This window comes from Castor canadensis, chromosome 7 (genome assembly GCF_047511655.1).
Source record: "Castor canadensis chromosome 7, mCasCan1.hap1v2, whole genome shotgun sequence".
Lineage (NCBI taxonomy): Eukaryota > Metazoa > Chordata > Mammalia > Rodentia > Castoridae > Castor > Castor canadensis.
The window spans coordinates 130,427,832-130,440,765 of NC_133392.1; the positions used below are offsets into that span (position 1 = coordinate 130,427,832).

At 42.2% G+C, this 12,934-nt stretch overlaps 1 long non-coding RNA gene and 1 other non-coding gene across 2 annotated transcripts in view; both read right to left on the reverse strand.

Annotated features, from left to right (window-relative positions):
• Window positions 1–12,934, reverse strand: part of LOC141424961 (uncharacterized) — a 16,147-nt gene continuing 3,213 nt past the window's right edge. The window contains exons 2-3 of the long non-coding RNA XR_012449947.1: window positions 10,420–10,672; window positions 1–1,218 (exon numbers count right to left, since the gene is read on the reverse strand). This is a non-coding gene — a long non-coding RNA (uncharacterized lncRNA). The remainder of the gene's footprint in view (window positions 1,219–10,419; window positions 10,673–12,934) is intronic.
• Window positions 12,592–12,699, reverse strand: LOC141425222 (U6 spliceosomal RNA). Its single transcript, XR_012450310.1, has one exon. It is a non-coding gene; the product is annotated as a U6 spliceosomal RNA (small nuclear RNA).

A 12,934-nucleotide genomic window follows, 5' to 3' on the forward strand; every position in this document is an offset into this window, starting at 1 on the left:
GTAGTGAGGAGTCCCTCTTCCCACCTGACTGATAGCTCTGCACACATGCTTCAGCATTGGGCTCAGAGCCCTTCCCAGGTCCATCATCCCAGTGTCCTCTATGGTGTAGGGAAAACTGCCAAAATGTCTACCTGGATTGAAGGCAGGCCTGGCCACCTCATGGCTGCCTGTCCTTGGACAATTATTTCTCTTATTCATCTCTAATTTCCTTATCTAAAATAGAGGCAAAAATGTCTTCTTCACTTTACAGAATTGGGGTCATGTGTAGCAGTGCTCCTCCCCCTCAGCTCCCCCCAGCACCCAGGGGTCTTTGTTCACTCTGTATGTGCTCTTTTCTACCCCCTCCCACCTGCACTAGCAGCTCCCAAGGGCAGGAACTGGTCTCCTTCATCTCTTTGTGTCCACCATCACCCAGCATTGTCCAACACATGATCAAGCAATGGAAGTCAATGTGTGTTGACCCTTAAGAGTTTAGTAAAAACATTTTCTTAGCCAGAGAGGGCTATGCAAATGTGAGAGCTTTTGTCATTTTAACAGCATTGCAAATCACAGAGGCTCAGGAGTTGAACATTATCTTATAGATTCATTGGATCCCCCATTTGACAAATGGGGAAATTGAGGCTCAGAATGAATGTCAAATAGAGAGACATCATTCATAAAGGCTGTTCTGCTTGGACCTCAGCTGATGTCTCCGAACTCCCAGGGGAGCTCTCAGGTCTCTTGAGAGACCTGGGTCTTGAGAACCAAAGACAGGGTGCTTCAACAGAAGGCACTCTGAGCAGGCACATGCTGTGGGAGGCATGGAAAGCAGAGGAGGTGATAGCAGTGCACACAGGGCAGAGCTAGAACCTTCACTGTGAATTTGCCAGCAAAGCCCAGCCTGGTGGAGTCAGAATGGACTTGAGAACCAGATCAATCTGGCTTTTAGTCCAGACTCTGACACAGCCAGTTACTCAGGCAAGTTACTTCAACTATGAGCCTCAAGTTTCCTCACCTGTAAAATAAGAATACTAATTCCTACCCAGTAGACCAGTTGAGATGATTCAATGAAAACATAAGCAAAAATGTCTGAATCCAGAGTAGGAGGGCTGTAATTGTGTTCTCTCTCCCCACTACTTCCAGCTGCTCTTTACTGTAAGATGAACCAAGGAAAGAGTTCTGGCCTGCTGCCCTTCTCCACAGTTCAGAAGCCATTGTAAGTGGTGTTGGAGGTGAGGTCTGTTGGTAGGCCAAAAACATTATGTCAGAAGATACCCACATCAAATCTCTGAAACTTACAATGTCACCTTGTAAGACAAAAAATGTTATTAAGTTAAGGATCTCCAGGGTAGGGGGTGGAGAACTTATCCTGAATTGTCCCAAGTAAACCATAAATCCCTACACAAATGTCCTTATAAAAGAGAGGAGAGGGACAAGCATAGAAAGAACACAAACATGCAGAGGAAGAGATGTGAAGACAGAGGAAGAGATTGGAATGATGTAGCCATAAGCCAAGGAACACTTGCAGCCATCAGCAACTGGAAAAGGCAAAGAATGCATTTTCCCCAGTCTTGGAAGGGATTAGAGCCCTACCACCACTTGCTTTCAGACTTCTGGCCTTCAGAACTGTGAGAGAAGATAGCTCTGTGGTTTTAATCCACCTAGTTTATGGTGATTTGTTAGAGCAGCCATAGGACACTAATACAGGCCTATAGGTTCTAACTCCAAATCAGCCAGCTTCTGTACCTCATCTCCTAGCTGCAACTGGATCTAAGCTCCAGGCACTGAGGCACTAAGCCCTGAAGCCTGATCCTGGTAGAGTGGAATGCTTGTGTCATGACAAAGGGAAATTTCTCCTTCACCTTCCAAAGCTTTGCTGGACTAAACTGCACTAAACAGATAAAATAGGAGAAAAGACATACACTAGCCCAACGTGACTCAAAAACTTTCATTAGAAGTCCCCTTTTCCTCTAGGGAAGGGGAAGAAGGGGAATGCAAACAATTTTTAGGGGACTAGTAAATAATTTTTAGGGGAACTCAAACAATGGCCTGGGACAAAGTGGGCTGGGCCTCAAGAACAGACAATGGTTTGTAAAAAGATTCTCTTTGGAACCAAAATAGAGGACAATGGTGTATGACAGAAGTCTGTCCTGGGGTGTTGACAGACCTCAGTCTTTCTTCCTGCAGATATGAGCTTAGTCTTCTCTGGTTAATAAAATTTCAGTAAGAAGACCAAAGACAATTGTCTTCCTCTTTTTGTGGATCCGGTTGGTAAGGAAGATAAGGGACCTGTAGAAATCCTCTCCCTGTGCTGTGAGGGGGAGAAACAAGGGAAGTTCAGAAGGCTTTGATAGGAGGGGGAAGGGTAGATTCTAAGGCCTCTTAGCAAGCCAAAGCACCAGTCTTTAGGATATTCTTTTCTAAGCCCCAATGCCTGCTGCCCACAGGCCAGTCTGGATCATAGTTACCACCTGCTCCAGGCCCTCCCTGCCTCCACTGGCCTGCAGCACCAGTTTCCCTGCCCCATAGACCCCAGTGGGAGAGGGACGAGGGCATGCCAACTGGAGCCAAGTCCTGGTTAATGGGGGGAAAAACACAAATGGGAAAATCAGGAGGCCTAAACATAACTTTTGTGTCTGGATTGACTATCAGATTAACTTGGCCAAGTCACATGGTTTTCTGAATCATAGTCTTCTCACCTGCCAAAGGCCTGGATAGTAGTTCAGGATTTTTCTTGGCCCCATCAGTTCTGACTGTGAATGACCAGAGGAACGGGTAGGAGGGAGGAGGAAGATAATCAATGCCAAGGGGTAAAAATGTTCAATCCTTTAAGTGGAGTAGGTAACAGAGCAAACCTCAAAAACTAGGAGGAGTAAGGGTTGAGAGTCGGATGTCTTCAGAAGAGGTGACCATCACAGGGCCTGCACCCATTATACTCCTTTCAAGGGAGATGACTGTATCTATAACCTCCTACCCCTTAAGTGGGTACATATGGGCCATGGAACCTTGTCCTTTACTATGGCCCAAATGTTTGTATCCAAAATTCATCTGTTGAAATTCTAGTCCCCAGATGGTTGTCCCCAGACAGCACTTTGGGGAAGTGATTAGGTCAAGAGAGCATGATTGGGATGCCTTATAAACAAGACCACAGAAGTGTAGCTGGCTCCTTCCACCATGTGAGGACATAGCAAGAAGGTGCCAGACACCCAATGGACTGCACCATTGGACAAAAGGGGGACCTGATTCAAGGGCTTCCTAACAACAAATAACATGGAGGGAAAAGATAAAATGAACCATTCAAGATCCTCATCCTTTGCTGATACTGGGGTTTGAATTCAGGGTTTCTTGCTTGCTTGGCAGGTGCTCTATCACTTGAGCCATGACTCCAGCCGTCATGCTTCAGAACTTGAATTGGGAAGACATGGTAGGAAAATGGAGGCGAAGCAGTCACGGTATGGAGAAGTCCAGAGATCTGAGCCTGTTCAAGCCAGTGACTGAGCAGAGAAGCTAAAGGAAGTGAGTTAGTACTCAATGAATGAAGTGAAGCCAAGTCCGATGGTAGTCAGGGACTAGTGCTAATGCTGGGTTGTGAAAGTAAAAGTCCATGAGCTTCTGCTGCTGATGGTCCTAAGGTTTCCCTAGTATTGGAGGAGAAAAACCAGAGACTTAGAATTTATAAGGACTTTGTTTTTATTGATTGATTGATCGATTGATTGGCAATAGTGGGGTTTGAACTCAAGGCCTCTCACTTGCTAGGCAGGGGCTCTGCCACTTGAGCTATTCCCTGAGCCCCTTTTCTCCTTTAGTTATTTTTCAGATATGGTCTTATGCATTTTGCCCAGGGCCAGGATCCTTTTATCTATGCCTCCTGCATAGTTGAGATAATAGGCATGTGTCACCATGCCCAGCTTATTTCTTGAGATAGAGGGTCTCACTAATTTTTTTGCCCAGCCTGGCCTCCAACCACGATCCTCTGACCTCCACCTCTTGAGTAGCTGTGATTACAGATGTGTACCAGAATGTTGCTTTTAAAAGTTCATCACAGAAAAAAAGGAGAACACTCACCAGCCAGGAGTTGGGGACCATTGTACTAGTTTCTTGAAGTGCCAAAATTATAGATTTCTAAACTACTAGAACTAGTAGTAAGTGAGAAATAATAAGTAAGTTTAGCAGGGTCACAGGATCTAAAGTCAGTATTTTTAATTCAATTATATATATACTAGCAATAAACAATGGAAATTGAACATTTAATAACCCTTTAAAATCACACAAAACATCAAAAAAAGTAGGAATCATTTAACAAAATCTATGTGAGATGTGTGTTAGTTATCTACTGGTGTATAATACATGACCTCAGGAGGGGAGGGGAATAAAAAATTAATAAATAAATGACCTCAAACTCAGTGACTTAAAACAAGCATGCATCACTTGAGCTTCCATAGACCAGGAATCCGGGAGCAGTCCTGGCTGAGGGTCTTGGGCTGCAATCTAGACTTTGGCCAGGGCTACAGTCAAACAAGATGTCAGATGGCTTCAGCACCTCGTCATGGGAACTCTCCACAAAACTGCTCAAACATGGCAGCTGGGATTTTGCTACACATTCTGAAATACAGTCAGCCCTCCATATCTGCATGCTGTGCATCCACAGATTCAACCATTCAGGAATCAAAAATATTCAGGGGAAAAAACAATGCACCGTTATTGAACATTGTCATTATTTCCTAAACAATACAGTAGGACTATTTACACAGCACTTATGTTGTTAGGTATGTTAAGTACTCTAGAGATGATTAAAGCATTTGGGAAGATGTGCTGCATTATCATGCACATACTATACTAGGATATTTTATACAAGTGATCTGAGTGTCCAAGGGGGTCCTGGAACCATCCCTGTGCATACTGAGGGACCACTATAACACAGAGTAACCTCCCACAAGAAAAAGAATTATCTGTGCCAACATCACAATACTGCTGAGGTTGAGAAACCCCCAGCCAAACAAGGACTTAGTCTTTGAGAGAACACAAAAGGCAGAAATCATAAAAGAAATTGATAAATTAGACTTTATCAAAATGAAAAACTGCCCTTTGGAAGACACCATTAAAGAATAAAAAGGCAAGCCACCAATGGGTGAAAACATTTGCAAAATATATATCAGATAAGGAAGGACTTTTATCCAGAATATATCAAGAACTCTTGTAATTAATCAATAAGAAATCAATCAACTTTTAAAATGGTTTATTTGTCCAATAAAATATTTAAGATCTATGTATGAGTTACAGCAATTGTTCTGTAAATTTGCCTGTTAAAATTATAAAGGTAGTCACTGAGTTTGTTCAGGGAATAAATCATTTAGGGATCTTTCTGTCAATTGGGATTGTTGACATTCAGAACCTATGGCATTAAGTCACAGATACATTAGACATCCGTTGATTAGGAAGGGATTAAATTTCCCTCTAGCCACACCTCATGAGGCCCATTGTGAGTAGGCTCTTCATAATACCTCTGGGATTTTACTTTGTGCCCTATGCATATTCCTATACTAATGCCCCTTTGAGTCAGCATCAATGGTTAGTCCTTTGTTCCTCTCCACAAGTCTGGTGTGGTGCTGCATGCCTGTAATCCCAGCACTCAGGAGGTGGAGGTAGGAGGATTGTGAGTTCCAGGCCACTGTACAGAACAGAAAGACTGTTCTGTAGTCATTGTGGACTACAAAATGAGACCCTATTTAAAAAAAAAAAGTAGATTGAGGATTGAGGATTATAGTCATAGTAAGTGGTCCGTATATATTGGTCAAATAAATAAATGAATGAAAGCTGGTTTAAACTAAAGGAATCTTTTCCCTGGATTCAGGTGGCTCAATCAAGGTCATCAAGAATGGGAGGAGGGTCTCTCCCTGGATCTGCTTTGACCTTTCCAGTGTCATGATTAGGCTTGTCTGCTGAGGGACTCCTGGTCCCTCCCTTACCTAAATTCCATAAAAGAGAGTTTCCTTGGTGGCAGCCATAGAAAGGAAGAATGCACTTCTCTTTCTCAGAATGCCAGAAAAGGCCTTCTTGCTTTTCTTTGGCTCTTCTTTGCTGCAGGGCAACCCTGGACACGTGGCTATAGGCAGAGGGTGGGCTATACAGATTGGCTGAAACCAGTTGAACCTATTCTTGGTGCTGGGGTATAACTGTTTCCTGTGGGCAGAGTCAGAAATACTTACTTAGAATATTACTGAGTGGAATCATGAACGGTATTGTTTTAAAGTGCTCCAGGTGATTCTGCTATATTGACAGATAGGAAGCCCCCCATCCCCGCCCCCACCCCACCCACACCCTACCTCCCACCCCTTAATGCAATCCCAGCTCTTTGAGATTTGGCCCCAATGCCCCTGGGCAGCCTTGCTCTTCATTCCTCACCCCAGACACAGGGCCTCATAAAACTGCTCCATGTTCCTCGGACATACTCAGGCTCTCTCACAACACATCCAAGTCTTTGTACAAGTTCCTCTTTTTTTTTTTGGCAGTACTGGGGTTTGAATTCAGGGTCTCGAACTTGCTAAGCAGGTGCTCTACCACCTGAGCCACACCCCGTCCTTAGGTTTTTTTTTTTTTTTTTTCATTTTTCTTTTATTATTCATATGTGCATACAAGGCTTCCTCTTCCTGTCTTCCCCCTCCTCTCCCAGGAAACTTATCCTGCAAGGCCCAAATAAAACAGTGCTTCCTCTGGAAAACCTTCCTTATCCTTCTTCCACCCAAGCAGGTAGAACTCTTCTCTCTTCCCTGTGTGAGTCTCCCAGCACCCAGTACCACAGCATCTGTCACTGCCCCTTAATTATTTAGCAATGCTTGTGCCAGACAGTTTGCACAGCTGCTTTGTGTAAGCCTCCCCAGAATCCTTTGAGGTAGACCACAACGAGGATGACAATGGTGACCGTGATGATGATAATCATGATGTTATCAAAGACTCATCAGGGAAACATGTGCTCTCAACCTCTACCTATGCTGTTACACCCTTTTGCTTTCACAACAGTCCTGAGGGGTAGGTACTGTTATCATCAGGCCCTTTTACAGATAAGGACACTGAGGCTCAGGGAAATTATTAGCCCAAACTCACCATTTTCATCAGTAGCAGAGTCATAATTGGTACCCAGAAGCCTCTGACTCCAGAGCTGCATGCACACTCCCCTATGGCCCCTGCTTAAACCTTCCTAAGTAATCCCTGGGCTTGGCCTTTTTCCTAGGGCCTTTTTCCATGGCCCTAGGATCTGGATTATTTCCAAATTTTAATGATTACAAATAAAGTTGCTATAAATATTCATGTATAAGTATTTGTAATGCTCTCATTTTTCTTGGGAAATAGGAGGGGAATAACTGGGTTACAGATAGGTGTATGTTTAATTTTTTAAGAAACTGTCAAACTTTTTCCAAAATGAATATGCCAGTTCACTACCACTGCATAGATGAGAATGCTAGTTGCCACACAGCTTCCTCAACATTTGACATGATTAGTCTTTTTAATGTTGGGACATACTAATAGCAATGGGGTGACACCACATTATAGTTTTAATTTGTGTTTTCCCAATAACTACGTTACTGGGGTTCTTTTCATATCTGTGGTAGCTTCCATCTGTTTTCTTTGATGAGGAATATGTTCAAATGTTTGCCCATGATATTTATTTATTTGTTTATTTATTTTTTGCGTGAGACTGGAGTTTGAACTCATGCTTGCAAAGCAGATGCTCTATCGCTTGAGCCACACCTCTATTGCCCATGTTTTCACCGGATTGTTGTCTTACTGCTGAGTTGAAAGGGCTCTTTATATAATCTAAAAACAAGTCTCTTGCCAGATATGATTCTTTTTTCTTTCCAGTTTTTGGCTTGTCTTTTTACTTTCTTAGTAATATCGTCCCCTCTCCCACTGGGATTGAACTCAGGGCCTCACACATACTAGGCAAGCTTTCTACTACTTGAGCCCCCCAGCCTAATAATGTTATTTTTTTCCTTTTTTTTTTTTTAATGGTACTGGGGTTTGAACTCAGAGCCTACACCTTGAGCCACTCCAACAGCCAGTTTTTTTTGTGATGGTTTTTTCCCAGGTTAGGGTATTGCAAACTGTTTGCCCAGACTGGCTTCAAACTGTGACCTTCCTGATCTCTGACTCCTGAGTAGCTAGGATTACAGACATGAGCCACAGGCACCTGGCATTAATGTCGTTTTAAGAGCAACAAACTTAAATTTCGATTAAATCAATTTTTTTTTATGGAAGTGCTAATTCCTCTCATCTATATCTTATTGGTTCAGTGTACAGATGTTATACATATTTTATTAGATTTATCCCTGAATATTTTATTTTTTGATGCCACAAAATTTTCGATTTCAGGTTGTTTATTGCTAAGGCATAGAACATAGTTGAATTTTGTATATTGACTTGCTAAACTCACTTATTAGTTCTATTTGCTGTTAGTGGACTCCTTAGGAATTTTCAATTAGGCAATCATGTGATCTGTGAATAAATAGCTTGACTTCTTCCTGTACTCAGGGCCTCATGCTTTCTAGGCTTGCTAGGCCTGTTTTGTATTGGGTTTTTTCAAGCTAGGGTCTCACAATCTATTTGCCTCAGGCTAGCTTTGAACCATAATCCTCTTGATCTCTGCCTCCTGACTAGCTATGATTATAGGTATAAGCCAACCGGTGCCAACTTTTTTTTTTTTGCACTAGCAATCTGGCAGTTTGAGGCTAACTTCAGTTCATTTTTCATCTTAGGCACTGTAGTTTCCATCTCTTAAAATTTTTCTTTGGGTCTTTTAAAACATTTACATGCCTCTACATAATCTTTTTTTTTTCCTAGCTTATGAAATACATTCATAATAATGGTTTTAATGTCATTGTCTTCTGATTTTATCATCATTGTAATTTCTGGATCAATGTCAATGGATTAATATCTTCATTATGGGCGGTGTCTTCTTGCTTCTTTGTATTCCTAGTAACTAGATGCCAGACGCCTGTGAATATTAACTTGTTGGGTGCTATATACTTTTGTATTTCTATGAGTTTTGAGATTTGTTCTGAGAAGTAACAAAGTTGCTTGGGAACTGTTCCATCCTTCCAATAGGTGGGACCAGAGCTGCATTTAACATAGGGTTACTTTTATACCAGTACTCAGTCAAGACCCTTCTTAAAACTAACTGATGTCCCTTGGATTAAGAGGCTTTCCACTTTATCAAAAACAAGCTCTATTTCCTAGCTTTGTGTGCACTAGGCACTGTTCTCTTATCCTTTTGGTTGGTTCTTTACCCAACCTCAGATGATCCAGTTTTTTAACACTCAACTGAATAGGCAAAAGGAACCCTCTTCATATCTCCAGTGTTCTTTCTCTGCAGCTCTCATTTCTCCAATACACTATCTTTCAAACACTTTGGCTTCTCCTAAACTCCTAATCATGTCTTAACTCAGAAGTCAGCTCTGTCAAATTCCCCTACCTCTGTACCATGCTGGCTTGGGAGCATTCTCCAGGCGATAAGTCAGTCATAGTATCTCTCACCTTGTTTTTCTTCCTTTCTCTCATTGATCAATCTTTGTTGCTACCTAATATGAAATGTCTTGAGTCCCACTCCTTTAGTCTGTTTTGGTTTCTAAGTTGTTTCAATTGGGAGTATAAACCTAGTTTCTCTTATGCCATCTTGAACCGCTGGCATTAGGGTTGATCAGGAAGTGCCAGGGTTGACTCTGAGCTGGAACTGTAGGGTTTTCCTCCAGTTGCCACACCTGGCTCCAAGAAAAGACCAGTCAAATCAGTCCTTCTGTGCTCTAGAGCTCTCAGGCACTGGATGCCAGCCAGGTCAGTAGTCAGGGAAAAGAGATCCAGCCAGAGCTGATGTATTTCTTTATCACGTTGTCAGCAGAATGATTCCTTACTGGGGTTTCAGAGCTTTCACCTCCCCCAGCCATGCTAGCTGATGTCCCCTGGCAGCTCTCTCCTCTCCAGTTACTGACCTCACCTGGACAGAACTTGAGGGGAAGAAGCACCTGCAGCCTCCCAGCTGGCAACATTAATCACCACTCACCAACAGCAATAAAAACTTCCTTTTTTTTTTAGCTGTTACTACTTGCCAGGCTCCCAGTTACCTACAAGAATCAGAGGCTAAGCTGGGCACTGGTGCATTGTGCTTGTAATTTTAGCTTGAGAGCAGGAGGATTGTGGTTCGAGGCCAGCCAAACAAATAGTTCATGAGACCCTCTCCCCCCTCACCAGCCCCCCTCCCATCTCCAAAATAGCCAGAGCAAAATGAACTGGAGGTGTGGCTCAAGCAGTAGAGTGCCTATGTTGCAAGCACAAAGCCCTGAGTTCAAACACCGATCCCAAAAAAAAAAAAGAAACTGAGACTAGGAGAGGAGATATGGCTTACCCTCAGTGACACGGTTAGGAGGGGAAGAATTAGAATTAAGCACTTACCTCCAGAGACCTGGCGGACGAACTGCCAACCATGAGTCCTGTGAGCCTTCCTAGCTTCTGGGTCTCTCCCTCCATTTTAGCCTGAGCTCTAGCTCTATAGCTGGCTGTGTCTATCTCAGGGCCTGAATCCCTGTCCTGAATCTGCTTAGTGTGGGTGGCAGCAGGGCAGGTGGGACTCACATAGGCTTTGTAAATAGACAGACCCAAGTTCTTGCTGAGCCACAAGAATCACTTCCATAGATGGAATATTGCCCTAAAAATTGGAGAAACAAAAAGTGGTTACAGATAATCAGATAATCTGCAGAAACCCACAAGCAGAAACCTCCACTGGAACCAGTACCGGTACTTGAAAAATTGCAGGGGGTTAATGTAAGAGTTAAGACCTCCAGGAAGCTCCATAGAGGGCAGGGTCGGGGGAAACACGCTCATGAGTGTCATCTGCTATGTCCTCACAGTGACTCTCCTACCTTTAGTAGGAGGATGGGAAGAGTGATCATTTTGAAATATGATCACTTTTCTTCTTAACAAGACCTGAACTCAAGACGAATTACTGTATGAGAGTTGAATTTTCTGGGATTTTGTAAGAGTCTAATTAACCTTGGGGAAGAGAAATATTGAACTCCAAACTCTAGACAACCATTTGGGAGAAGAGAATACCAACTCTTGCCCTCTCTGGCAATTTTTTCCCACCTAAAGGGAGTGAAGACCTGAGAAGCACTAGTGAAGTTTCCAGCCCAGGGACACAGCTCACCAAAAGACTGAAACCCAAACACAGGACTGTACAACATTTTTCCCTCCCTCACACCTTACCGACCATCACAACAGACCTATTTTACTAGAATTCCTTCTACCGAGCACATCATGTGCAACTTTCAATGACAAAAAAAATCAGTTTGGAAAAACAGAGCAAGTCTCACAATCAGAGTCAGGTATGACAGGACACTCAAAGTACCAGACTGGAAATTTAAGGCAACTGTGATCAATATTCTAGGTTCTAATGGAAAAAGTAGACACAATGCAAGACCAATGGGCAGTGTTAGCAGAGAGAGGGAAATTCTGAGAAAGAATTTTTAAAATGAGTTCAAAACACTAACAGTAATGAAGAAAGCCTTTGATTGGCTCATGGCTGCGGAAAGAAACTCTAAGATTGAGGATGTGTCAGTAGAAACTTTCAAAACTGAAATGCAAAGAGAAAAAAGAGAAAATGAGAAAGAATATCCAAGAATTGTGGGCAACTACAAAAGGTATGCCATATGCATAATGGGAATATTGAAAGAAGAAAGCAACAGAAGAAATATTTGAAGCAACAATGACCGAGAATTTCACCAAACTAATGTTAGACACCAAACCATGGATCCAAGAGGCTGAAAGAAGACCCAGCAGGATGAACATTAAAAAAAGCAAAACAAAACAATATCAACAAAAAACTCACATGCGCATATCATACTAAAACTGCATAAAATCAAACGAAGAAAATTTTGAAAGCAGAGGATAAAAACCTTCCCTACGCAAGAGCAAAGGTAAGAATTACATCCACCTTCTCAGAAGGCAAGCAAGCAAGAAGAGAGTCAATGAAAGTTTAAAATGTTGAGTGAAAAAAAAAAACCCTCCAGCCTAGTATTCTGAATCCTGCAAGTTTTCCTTCAGAAGTGATGGAAAAATAAAGGCTTTACCAGACACAAAAGTGAGGAAACTTGTTGCCAGTATACTCACCTTGTAAGAAATGTTTAAAGAAGTTTTTCAGAGGAAAAGGAAGTTGATTGGGGGTCAGAAACTCAGATCAAGATAAAGAAAGAATGAGCAGTAAAGAAAGAATAAGTGAAGGTAAAATTTTATTTTACACATATACATTTTTTAACTGGTACTGGGGTTTGAACTCAGAGCTTCACACTTGCTAGGCAGGTGCTCTACCACTTGAGCCACTGAGCCAGTCCTAAAAAATTTCTTTTAAAACTTGTATTTTCCTTGTTCTTTTTTAAATGACAGAATACAGTGCATGTTTTTATCAAGTACTACGTGATGTTTTGAAGTATATATCTAGTGTGGGATGGTTAAATGTTGCTAACTGAAAAATACACTGCCTCACCTTGTCATCTTTGTGGTGAGAGCTATAACATAGCAAGTAACCTTGTACAATGGACCTCTTAAGACTTAGTCCTCCTAACTATAATTAAAAATATGGAATGCTTCACAAATTTGCATGCTTTCCTTGTTCAGGGGCCATGCCAATTGTCTCTATATTGTTTTCAATTTTAACATATGTGCTACCAAAGTGAGAAAAATTTGCAGGATACCAAATACAAGGTTGGAGGGTTTTTTTCTCGAGACACTTTATTTTTTATTTTGGTAGTATTAGGTTTAAACTCAGGTTTAAACACCTGCTTGCTAGGCAGGTGCTCTGCAACTTGAGCCACTCCACCAGTCCCTTTTTTTGTGTGTGGTGGGTATTTTCAAGATAGGGTCTTGAGAACTATTTGCCCCAGGCTGGCTTTGAACTGTGATCCTCCTGAGTAGC